The sequence below is a fragment of the Ostrea edulis genome, chromosome 8 (genome assembly GCF_947568905.1).
Source record: "Ostrea edulis chromosome 8, xbOstEdul1.1, whole genome shotgun sequence".
Lineage (NCBI taxonomy): Eukaryota > Metazoa > Mollusca > Bivalvia > Ostreida > Ostreidae > Ostrea > Ostrea edulis.
This window is the reverse complement of record NC_079171.1, coordinates 47,980,613-47,991,136: the sequence shown is the minus strand read 5'-3', so window position 1 is coordinate 47,991,136 and position 10,524 is coordinate 47,980,613. Positions and strand designations below refer to the sequence as shown.

Here is a 10,524-nt window from a genome sequence, read left to right as displayed (position 1 = left end):
GGTTCAATTCCTACCCGTGTCAATATTTTATTTTTTTTTTAATTCATACTGTTAACTACATTTTTCTTGGCGTTATTGAAAAATTAATTTCTTTCAAGACACTGAAGATGAAATTATACCTGAATACAAATAAAAATAACAATCACAGAACACCAAGGAAATATGCAAGGATTACAGATTACATTTTTAAAATTCATTGAAAAAAACCAAACCAAAATACTTTATTTTCGGACTTGATTTTATTTCAAAGAATGAACCAGCAAAAGATAATGGAAAGGAAAGTTTTTCCAATGCATCTAATGTACAGAAGAAAAGTAAGAAAAAATGTGAATCCATTAGCTATTCGTCATTTCCTGCAGAGTAAGAACTTTCTTGTTGAAACCACCACATGCTATATTGTGTAGCAAGTGTAGACATGTGTGTCAGTAAATTCACATCCAACAAAATTGTCACAATCAATCTCGGCCACTTCCTGAGACAAAGTCTCTACAGAGAATTTCAATACCTCTCGACAGAACCAGGCCTGGGGTAATGGTAATTAAATGACAACCAGTTTCAATGTAATGGGGGTGTAATGGACCATTTTTGCATTACAAGTAATGGTAATGTAATGCATACTGTACTGTACATTATTTTTCATTACATTTACACTACTTCAAATATTTGATGATATTTCGAAGATTTAGAATAATTCATTTTATTAGTGATTGACTGAAGCATTTGAAACATTGATGACAATCAAATGCAATGAATAACTTAATAGATATGTTTCCTAACATTGCTGAATATTTTGTGTTCTTATGTTAATGTATAATTAAAAATCATAATACAGAAATAATTTTTCTGCCATTTCTTTAATACCTGACAGTATGTTATGTAAATGTGTAATGTAAATTCACTCTCAAGTAATGTAATACATTATATTTCAAAATAGGAGTAATGGTAATGTGAAATTTTCTAGGTAATGTAAGGCGTTACATTGCTATGTAATTGACCTCAAGCCTGGATAGAGCACCTTCTCATGCATATATGCAAGTGCCTTGGACCCAAATTGTCATTTCCTCTTTTGCAAGATTTTCAGCATTTCTTCATAGAGATCATAATTCCAACTGCAAGGTGTCCAAGATGATGAATTCAGACCTGACCAGTGTTTTTGACAATTTGATAACTTTTGACTCTACACTTTTCATCATTCAAAAAGTACATTATGACATTCATAATTCAACCTGCAGATTTTCATTTGAATCATCAAATATGAATTCTTCCAAATAATAACCCCCCCCCCAAAAAAAAAACCCACTTTAAAAACCTCCACAGGTATATTTCAAATGACATAGAAGTGCCATGGGTTAATAAGGGTTAAACTTTAGAGTCGACATGTTTCTTCCAAGCAATATAGTCTTGTTTGGATCCAGTTTTTCCAGTTCTGATATAACTGCCTGATACTGTACAATGTAGGTGTCAATCTGGTCCCCCTATTGTGGGAATCTGTTTCCACATAACTGCTGTATAATCTGGTACCTTGCTATTGGCAGGCACAACAAGGAAGCTATTCCTTCAGTGATGTCCAACACTTATCCGCATGTGTCACTGATGCCACTATCATTGATGAGTAGGAATATGGATTCTTGTCAATCTGATTCATGTCACCCTTGCCATCAATTTTTGCTGTACATATTATATCATCCTGAAATTCAAATTACTCCAGTATTATATCATTATCAAAACTATATCATAAATGAAAGGTGAAGATAACAAACAGTGATCAATCTCATAACTCCTACAAGCAATACAAAATAGATAGTTGGGCAAACACGAACCCCTGTATTATAATATTCATATAAAAGTTGTACTTTCATGCCCTCATGTATTTTCATTGATACAGAATTCAGAAAAATTACATTTATGTATTCGGTGGGAGATTGACATGTCTCCAACTAAACAATAGAGGACAGTTTAGTTACATGTACATTTCTGCATAAATAATTATATACACAAACATTTCATTTGAATTTGATTCCCCATCTAATAATTTTTGTTGTAGCTAATGTTGATATATTACATGTATCTTACTTCACAATTATCAGCAAATTCACAAAATATTTTTATCTTTCATGCTCTTTCTTGTGGTAGATGTATGGAAAAATTTAATATTCAATAATATAAAGGAGATAAGCTAACAAAAAAATATATGCTTAAATCATGGTAGTACCCATGAAATTCAACATTCTCTGAGTGATTCTATATCTAATCCCAATGCAGGCATGTAAGTTGTAAGTGTAATTGTTGAAATTAAGTTTGACATGTTTACAATTTATCTTGAAATAAGGCATATTTAAATTATAAAACCAAACTGTTCTTATGATTTTCCTGGCTTAATGGTGCTTTTAAGTATTTAAAAATTATTGAATGTAAAAATCATTCCGACTTTTCTAATCCATGTTTCTGCGTAAGGCCAAAAAATATATATATGTTAATTGGTTTCCACTTTCCCGACTACCCTAATTAAAAATTTCTGTTGACCCTAACACAATTTTTTCTATTCTCACAGATTTTGCAAATGTCATCACTACAACAAGAATATATTTATTGACTAATATGAAGTTATTTATTATGCACTAATACCAGACAGATTCCAAACCACAGAAACAGTTTTTGTTTACAGTAAATTGAAAAAATGTATCGATTCATCATATAACTTTTATTTGATTACTAAATAATCACTAAGTTAAGTTTAAACATAGTAGAATACTCATTCGAAAATTATTCAACCTATAACCCCCCACAGGCCTACATGTTACCCCAGAGACATATATACCATTATGGAAATATACATCTATATACAATTATATGTCTCTTTAACCTATACAAATACTTTTTAGACCATACAATGATACATGGAAAGTTCAAAGTGTGAAGTGAGTCAAACATCATGTAAGAAAATTCAAATAGACCCGAGAAGGTCATGCACTTGGAATTGAAAATGGCATGATCGTGAAACAGCTGATTTTTCTGATCAGCTGATATACATACAATTTTAAATCTTAACAATATATAATTATAATAGATAAACAATAAATATATGTTGACAACAGTTAACAGATTTGTTGTGGGATTTCCAACAGCCCAATGCGTGAATATTATGTGTTTGTCAACACACCACAGGTGCACCATACTATTCGTTCCATGCGACTTGTTTATTATTTTTAAGAGCAATTGGTACACCTATTTGGTTATACAGTTTAACGAGTAGAGGTGAAGTATATTCATATTTCTAAAACTTACGTTGAAATGCGATGAGTACATCCTCTGCAACTTCCACGAACAGCACAAACAGGCTAACGGCGCGGCGTGTGAAAATGGCCGAATGAAGGCAGGATTGAAAAATATGGTGTGCCATTCGGGCTATAAGTAAAATAACCTTATTGCGTATTTTGAAAGAAAATTTCTTTTTCAAGATTTTATTATATATTAAACAGCTCATTGCATAATTATGTTTTACAATACGTTACCACTTCTAATAATATATAGCGACGTTGTATGACGCAATCTTACAAAGTAGAGCAAATTATAGGATTTATACTAGTAATGTAAACCTAAAAATAGTGTTCTTTCACGAACTCTACATATAAAAACCAGTACATTATAGGAAAAGAACATGTTAGAGAATATTTCTAACAAAAAATTATTCACTTTGGACGTTAGGCCGAATTTTGATAAACATGGTCTTAGTCCTTTGTTCTACATGTCCTATGGAAATTTTCTTGAGAAAAAAGTTATTGATTGCGACATTTATCAGACTGTTAAAGCGAGTCATAAGGCCCGTGGGCCTTTTTCTTGATATCGTTTGAAAGATCTTGCAAACCTGAACAACTTTTGGTTTGGTCTACATGTTTTATCAAAAGTTTCTCCAGAAAAAAGATATTGATTGTGACACTAATCAAACTGTTCAGGCGAGCCATGAGGCCCGTTCGCCTTTTTCATGATGTTGTTTGAAACATCTTGCAAAACAACTTTTGCTCTAGATGTCTCATTAAAAGTTTCTTGACAAAAATGTTGTAGATTGCAACAATAACCCAACTGTTCAGGTGAGCCATGAGACCCGCAGGCCTTATTCTTAACATCGTTAGTTAACGCTTGCGAATCTGAACAATTTTTGTTCTACATGTTTTATCAAAAGTTTCTCGAGAAAAAAGTTATTAATGTTATTAATTGTGATACAAATTCGACTGTTCAGGCGAGTCATGACGCCCGCAGGCCTATTTTTTTATATCATTAGATAGATCTTGCAAAACTGAACAACTTTTATTCTACATGTTTTATCAAAGTTTCGTGAGGAAAAAGTTAATCATTGTAACAGAAATTCAATGGTTCAGGCAAGCCATAGGTCCATGGGCCCATTTTTTGATACGGCACGAAAGATCTCAATAAACTGTACAACTTTTGTTATATATGTCTAAACAAAATATTTACGAGTATAACGTTATGCGACATTTATCAATGTTAAGGCGAGTCATAAGGCCCGTGGGCCTTTTTCTTGATATCGTTTGAAAGATCTTGCAAAACTGAACAACTTTTGTTCTACATGTCTTATCAAAAGATTCTCGAGAAAAAAGTTAGTAATTGTGACACTTATCAAATTGTTCAGGCGAGCCATGAGGCCCGTTGGCCTTTTTCATGATGTTGTTCGAAAGATCTTGCAAAACTGAACAACTTTTGTTCAAGATGTCTTATTAAAAGTTTGTTGACAAAAATGTTATAGATTGCAACAATAACCCAACTGTTCAGGTGAGCCATGAGACCCGCAGGCCTATTTATTAACATCGTTAGTTAACCCTTGCGAAACTGAACAACTTTTGTTCTACATGTCTTGTCAAAAGTTTCTCGAGAAAAAAGTTATTAATGTTATTAATTGTGATACAAATTCGACTGTTCAGGCGAGCCATGACGCCCTGAGGCCTAGTTTTTGATATCATTAGATAGATCTTGCAAACCTGAACAACTTTTATTCTACATGTCTTATCAAAAGTTTCGTGAGAAAAAAGTTAATCATTGTAACAGAAATTCAATGGTTCAGGCGAGCCATGAGGCCTATGGGCCCATTTCTTGATATGACACGAAAGATCTCAATAAACTGTACAACTTTTGTTATATATGTCTAAGCAAAATATTTACGAGTAAATAGTTATGATTTAAAACGTGGAGAAAAATGAGACACTTTTTAAAACTCCATTTTCGACCCCTACCGAGCTTCCATACTAGGCGCTTCCGGAAATTTTGAAAACCCAGGTGCACAACTACAACATGTCGTCTAACATCACTGAAAATTTCAGCACTCTAGCTTTTATCGTTTTTGAGTTTTTGTCTGGACAAAATGGTCATCTGAAAATCGATAAAAGGGGGATAATTTCCAACCGGAAGTGATTTTTCAAAAATTGAAACGGCGGTACAAACTTCAAATGGCAACGCATCAATCCTGAAAATTTGAAGCAAATCAATCCAGCCATCTCCGAGAAATCTTCTGCACAAAAATCGGTAAGGAGAAAAAAAAAGAATAATAATAATAATAATAAGAAAAGTGAAAAATCAACAATAGAATAATAGAAGGGTCTTCCGCTGAAGACGGAAGACCCTAATAATAATAAGAAAAGTGAAAAATCAACAATAGAATAATAGAAGGGTCTTCCACTGAAGACGGAAGACCCTAACTAGTGATCCTAATTGTTCGCGAACAATTAGAGGGCTTTCCACCTACAATGATTTAAAAAAAGATATTTAAGAATATTTAAGATGATGTACTAAACTCAAAATGACCAAGAAAATTTAATTAATAATTTTCACGATGACCTTGACCTTTGACCTTGACCTCATTTTGAAGGTAAAAGGTCATCGCTCTTAATGCAAGTGATTCCATGTCTCTATCTATATTAATGTAAAAGCTATCACCTTAAAAACGTTAATCAAGACATTCAGGGGCAATAATTTGTTTAGGGGTTTCGGTTACTTTCGGTTAGCTTATCAATGCTAAAAATACTTTGAAAGACCTTGAAAATGGAAAAAAATTAATTTTGATGATGACCTTGACCTTTGACCTTGACCTCATTTTGAAGGTCGAAGGTTATCGGTCCTAATGCAAGTGGTCCCATGTCTCTATCTATATTAATATAAAAGTTATAGGCTTAGATAATGATATTGGAGACTTTCAGGGGCAATAACTATGCTTAAGGGTTTTTGTATCCCTTTGATTATTTTTTCTTTGCAAGAAGGTTTTACTGTGAATTCGTTAGCGAAGGTTTCGTGTCTCTATGACTTTCCGTTAAGTAGGAGTAGCGATAACAAGGTTTTCGACGCGAGTCTCCGAAATTCACAGAAGGGTCAGAGTTCAAAGTTGTAATGCATACTATCAAAAGCAATCAAGAAGTCAATACTTACTCATATAATATTTCAACGCTATCTTAAGCAGAAAGAGAGTATAAAAAGTGCTATTTTTTCCTCTTTTCTGATGACCTTGACTTTTGACCTTGACCTAATTTTCAAGGTCAAAGGTCACCGATCCTATTCCAGTTGGTCCCATGTCTCTACGACAAACCGTGCTCAAGCTCGACATGTTTTACGAATATATCGCAAAACATAAAGAGGCATTAACTCCCTTTAGGGGACACCGAATCCCTTCATTTTAAATTCTTCGCTTCTACTAATTACCCTCTATGTTTTAGAAAAGGTTTCATCCTCCTATCATTTACGGTTACAAAGTAGAAGTGCTAACAATGATTTCTGCGAAAGGTCAAATAACTCCGTAAGGGGTCAAAGTTCAATTACGCAGGGTGAACTGTATTCGTTTCTCAAGAAGTACTATATGATGGACTATAAAGTTTTTCGATAAGTCTTAAGACGAAGATTTTTTTTGACGGCAGGAAAATAATAATAATAACTAGTGATCCTAATTGTTCGCGAACAATTAGAGGGCTTCCCACCTTCTAGCGGTTTTTCAGTAGTGTTGAAATGCTAAAAGCCCCCCCCCCCCTACCCCATCCCACCCTCACCCAAAAAAAAAAAAAAAAAAAAAAAAAAATGATTTGGCTAGAAAAGAAATTCAAATTTGCCGCCTAAATTTGAGTGTTGAGGTGTGTTCAATGCTTGGTTTCGCATTAAGTACCCGTCAAATTTGAGGGAGAAAAGGGGTGTGGGTGTTGGGTAGCCAGCACATATGCACATATCAGGTAAAAGTGTAATGGGACTTGTGCAGGTGTTTGGGGTGACTTTAGACCTGTTAGATGTGATATTTGGAGGTGCAAAGAAACCGGATGTGCCATTTTCCTAGATTGTAGTAACTGCTGGTGCATGCTGGGAGTCTATACAAGCCTCATGTTGTCAGATGTTGTGAAGATGCACTGGATTTGACCGTGTGTGTTGTGGATTGTGGAATTGAATATACAGTTTGTAATGGCTCATCCTATGTGTTCTAATTCACGGAGACAATGTCTTTCAGTCATTTCACCCAAGGAGGCATGCGTATACGGATTGATAGGCTTTGACAACAAACAACCAAAATGGCGGCCGGTGAATTAGAAAGTGTCTGAGTGCATGTAGGATATCTGAACGGAGAATAGGAGTACTGCATCCCATCTGATCCTGCAGGTAAGTGTTTATTTGTTTACAATGACAGTCGGGATGGAATGTCAATGAGTTCAACTGTCGAGTAAAGTTGCATCATCATTATAAAAAAAAACAACTTAGTCTTTATGTTGATGCAGGCAGACAATTGAATCTGGCCTATGTCTTTTCATGAATGTAAATGGAATTCATGTTTGATTGACAAGACAGTCAAGAAATGGAAGAAGTGGGTGTAGGTCAGATGTGTAGGTGTAGGTCAGATTAGCTAGAATCCTGTAATTGTTGCATGGCATGAGACCGGTCAAAATAGTGTATTGAAACAGCTGATCACAATCAGATCACTTGAAGGGTGGGGGATTTCTTCCTTGGGGACGACAGGCGTGATGGGTGGGTTGGCCTTACTCGTGGAGACTGGCCCCTGGATGCGTGACCTTGACCTTTGACCTTGACCCACGTTCAAGGTCAAACCTCAAAAATCCTGTTGTTGGGCATGAAACCGGTCAAAATAGTGTATTATAAACAGCTGATCACAGACAGATCACTTGAAGGGTGGGGGGTTTCTTCCTTGGGGACGACAGGCGTGATGGGTGGGTTGGCCTTACTCGTGGAGACTGGCCCCTGGATGCGTGACCTTGACCTTTGACCTTGACCCACTTTCAAGGTCAAACCTCAAAAACACATGGGGGAGAAAGTGTGACCTTGACCTTTGACCTTGACCTCATTTTGAAGGTCAGAGAGGTCACGGGGCTTCGTTTAAGTGGTCCCGCGTCCCTATCTACATCCGTGAAGAAGTTGTGGGCTCGAACGACGACGTCGGAGACTTTCGGGGGCGAGAACCGTGCTTCGGGGTTCTCGGTTTCCCTCGGTCAACTTTTCTGTGCGAGAGCGTTTCATCTGGAATTCGTCGGCGAAGGTCTCGCCTCTCCACGACTTGCGGTCTAGTGAGAGTAGCGATAACGGGGTTTTCGACGTTAAGTCGCCGCCATTCGCAGAGTGGTCAAAGTTCAGAGTTGACATTCGTGATGCCGAGACCGGTCCAAAATTCCTTGCTGACCCATGTGATATTTCGATGCTATCTGAAGCGTGAAAGAGCGTATAAAAAGTGCCATTTTCTGGCCATTCTGGATGACCTTGACCTTTGACCTTGACCTACTTTTTCAAGGTCAAGGTCACCCAACCCGTCCCAGTGGGTTCCGTCTCTCTACGACGAAGACTTTAGGAGTCGTCAATTTGTAGGGGACAAATCGCAAAACATGAGGGGGCATTAACTCCCTTTAGGGGACACCGAATCCCTTCATTTGAAATTCTTCGCTTCTACTAATTACCCTCTGTGTTTTAGAAAAGGTTTCATCCTCCTATCATTTACGGTTACAAAGTAGAAGTGCTAACAATGATTTCTGCGAAAGGTCAAATAACTCCGTAAGGGGTCAAAGTTCAATTACGCAGGGTGAACTGTATTCGTTTCTCAAGAAGTACTATATGATGGACTATAAAGTTTTTCGATAAGTCTTAAGACGAAGATTTTTTTTGACAGCAGGAAAATAATAATAATAATAATAATAATAATAATAATAATAAACAGAACAATAACAATAGGACTTTCCACTGAAAGGTGGAAAGCCCTAATAATAACTAGTGATCCTAATTGTTCGCGAACAATTAGAGGGCTTCCCACCTTCTAGCGGTTTTTCAGTAGTGTTGAAATGCTAAAAGCCCCCCCCCCCACCCCACCCCACCCTCACCAAAAAAAAAGAAAAAAATGGATTTGGCTTGAAAAGAAATTCAAATTTGCCGCCTTGAGTGTTGTAGTGTTGGAGATTAAGGCCTTGGTTTCGCACGATAGTACCGGTCAAATATTTGAAAAAAAAGGGTGCGAGTGTTGCATAGCCGGCACATATCAGGTAAAAGTGTAATGGGACTTGTGCAGGTGTTTGGGGTGACTTTAGACCTGTTAGATGTGATATTTGGAGGTGCAAAGAAACCGGATGTGCCATTTTCCTAGATTGTAGTAACTGCTGGTGCATGCTGGGAGTCTATACAAGCCTCATGTTGTCAGATGTTGTGAAGATGCACTGGATTTGACCGTGTGTGTTGTGGATTGTGGAATTGAATATACAGTTTGTAATGGCTCATCCTATGTGTTCTAATTCACAGAGACAATGTCTTTCAGTCATTTCACCCAAGGAGGCATGCGTATACGGATTGATAGGCTTTGACAACAAACAACCAAAATGGCGGCCGGTGAATTAGAAAGTGTCTGAGTGCATGTAGGATATCTGAACGGAGAATAGGAGTACTGCATCCCATCTGATCCTGCAGGTAAGTGTTTATTTGTTTACAATGACAGTCAGGGTGGAATGTCAATGAGTTCAACTGTCAAGTAAAGTTGCATCATCATTATAAAAAAAAAAAACTTAGTCTTTATGTTGATGCAGGCAGACAATTGAATCTGGCCTATGTCTTTTCATGAATGTAAATGGAATTCATGTTTGATTGACAAGACAGTCAAGAAATGGAAGAAGTGGGTGTAGGTCAGATGTGTAGGTGTAGGTCAGATTAGCTAGAATCCTGTAATTGTTGCATGGCATGAGACCGGTCAAAATAGTGTATTGAAACAGCTGATCACAATCAGATCACTTGAAGGGTGGGGGATTTCTTCCTTGGGGACGACAGGCGTGATGGGTGGGTTGGCCTTACTCGTGGAGACTGGCCCCTGGATGCGTGACCTTGACCTTTGACCTTGACCCACTTTCAAGGTCAAACCTCAAAAATCCTGTTGTTGGGCATGAAACCGGTCAAAATAGTGTATTATAAACAGCTGATGACAGACAGATCACTTGAAGGGTGGGGGGTTTCTTCCTTGGGGACGACAGGCGTGATGGGTGGGTTGGCCTTACTCGTGGAGACTGG

The 10,524-nt window shown here is 36.9% G+C and overlaps 2 long non-coding RNA genes across 3 annotated transcripts; one reads left to right on the top strand and one right to left on the bottom strand.

The window, feature by feature from the left end:
- Positions 1 to 220: 220 nt before the first annotated feature.
- LOC125660741 (uncharacterized) lies at positions 221 to 3,732 on the bottom strand. The gene is made up of 2 exons (XR_007364458.2): positions 3,286 to 3,732; positions 221 to 1,687 (listed from the first exon to the last, which is right to left on the bottom strand). It is a non-coding gene; the product is annotated as an uncharacterized LOC125660741 (long non-coding RNA).
- Positions 3,733 to 6,409: 2,677 nt separating this feature from the next.
- Positions 6,410 to 10,027, top strand: LOC130049140 (uncharacterized). 2 transcript variants are annotated; one of them, XR_008797648.1, is made up of 3 exons: positions 6,410 to 7,638; positions 9,624 to 9,698; positions 9,785 to 10,027. It is a non-coding gene; the product is annotated as an uncharacterized LOC130049140 (long non-coding RNA). The 2 variants fall into 2 exon arrangements; XR_008797647.1 differs by lacking the exon at positions 9,624 to 9,698.
- Positions 10,028 to 10,524: the final 497 nt, after the last annotated feature.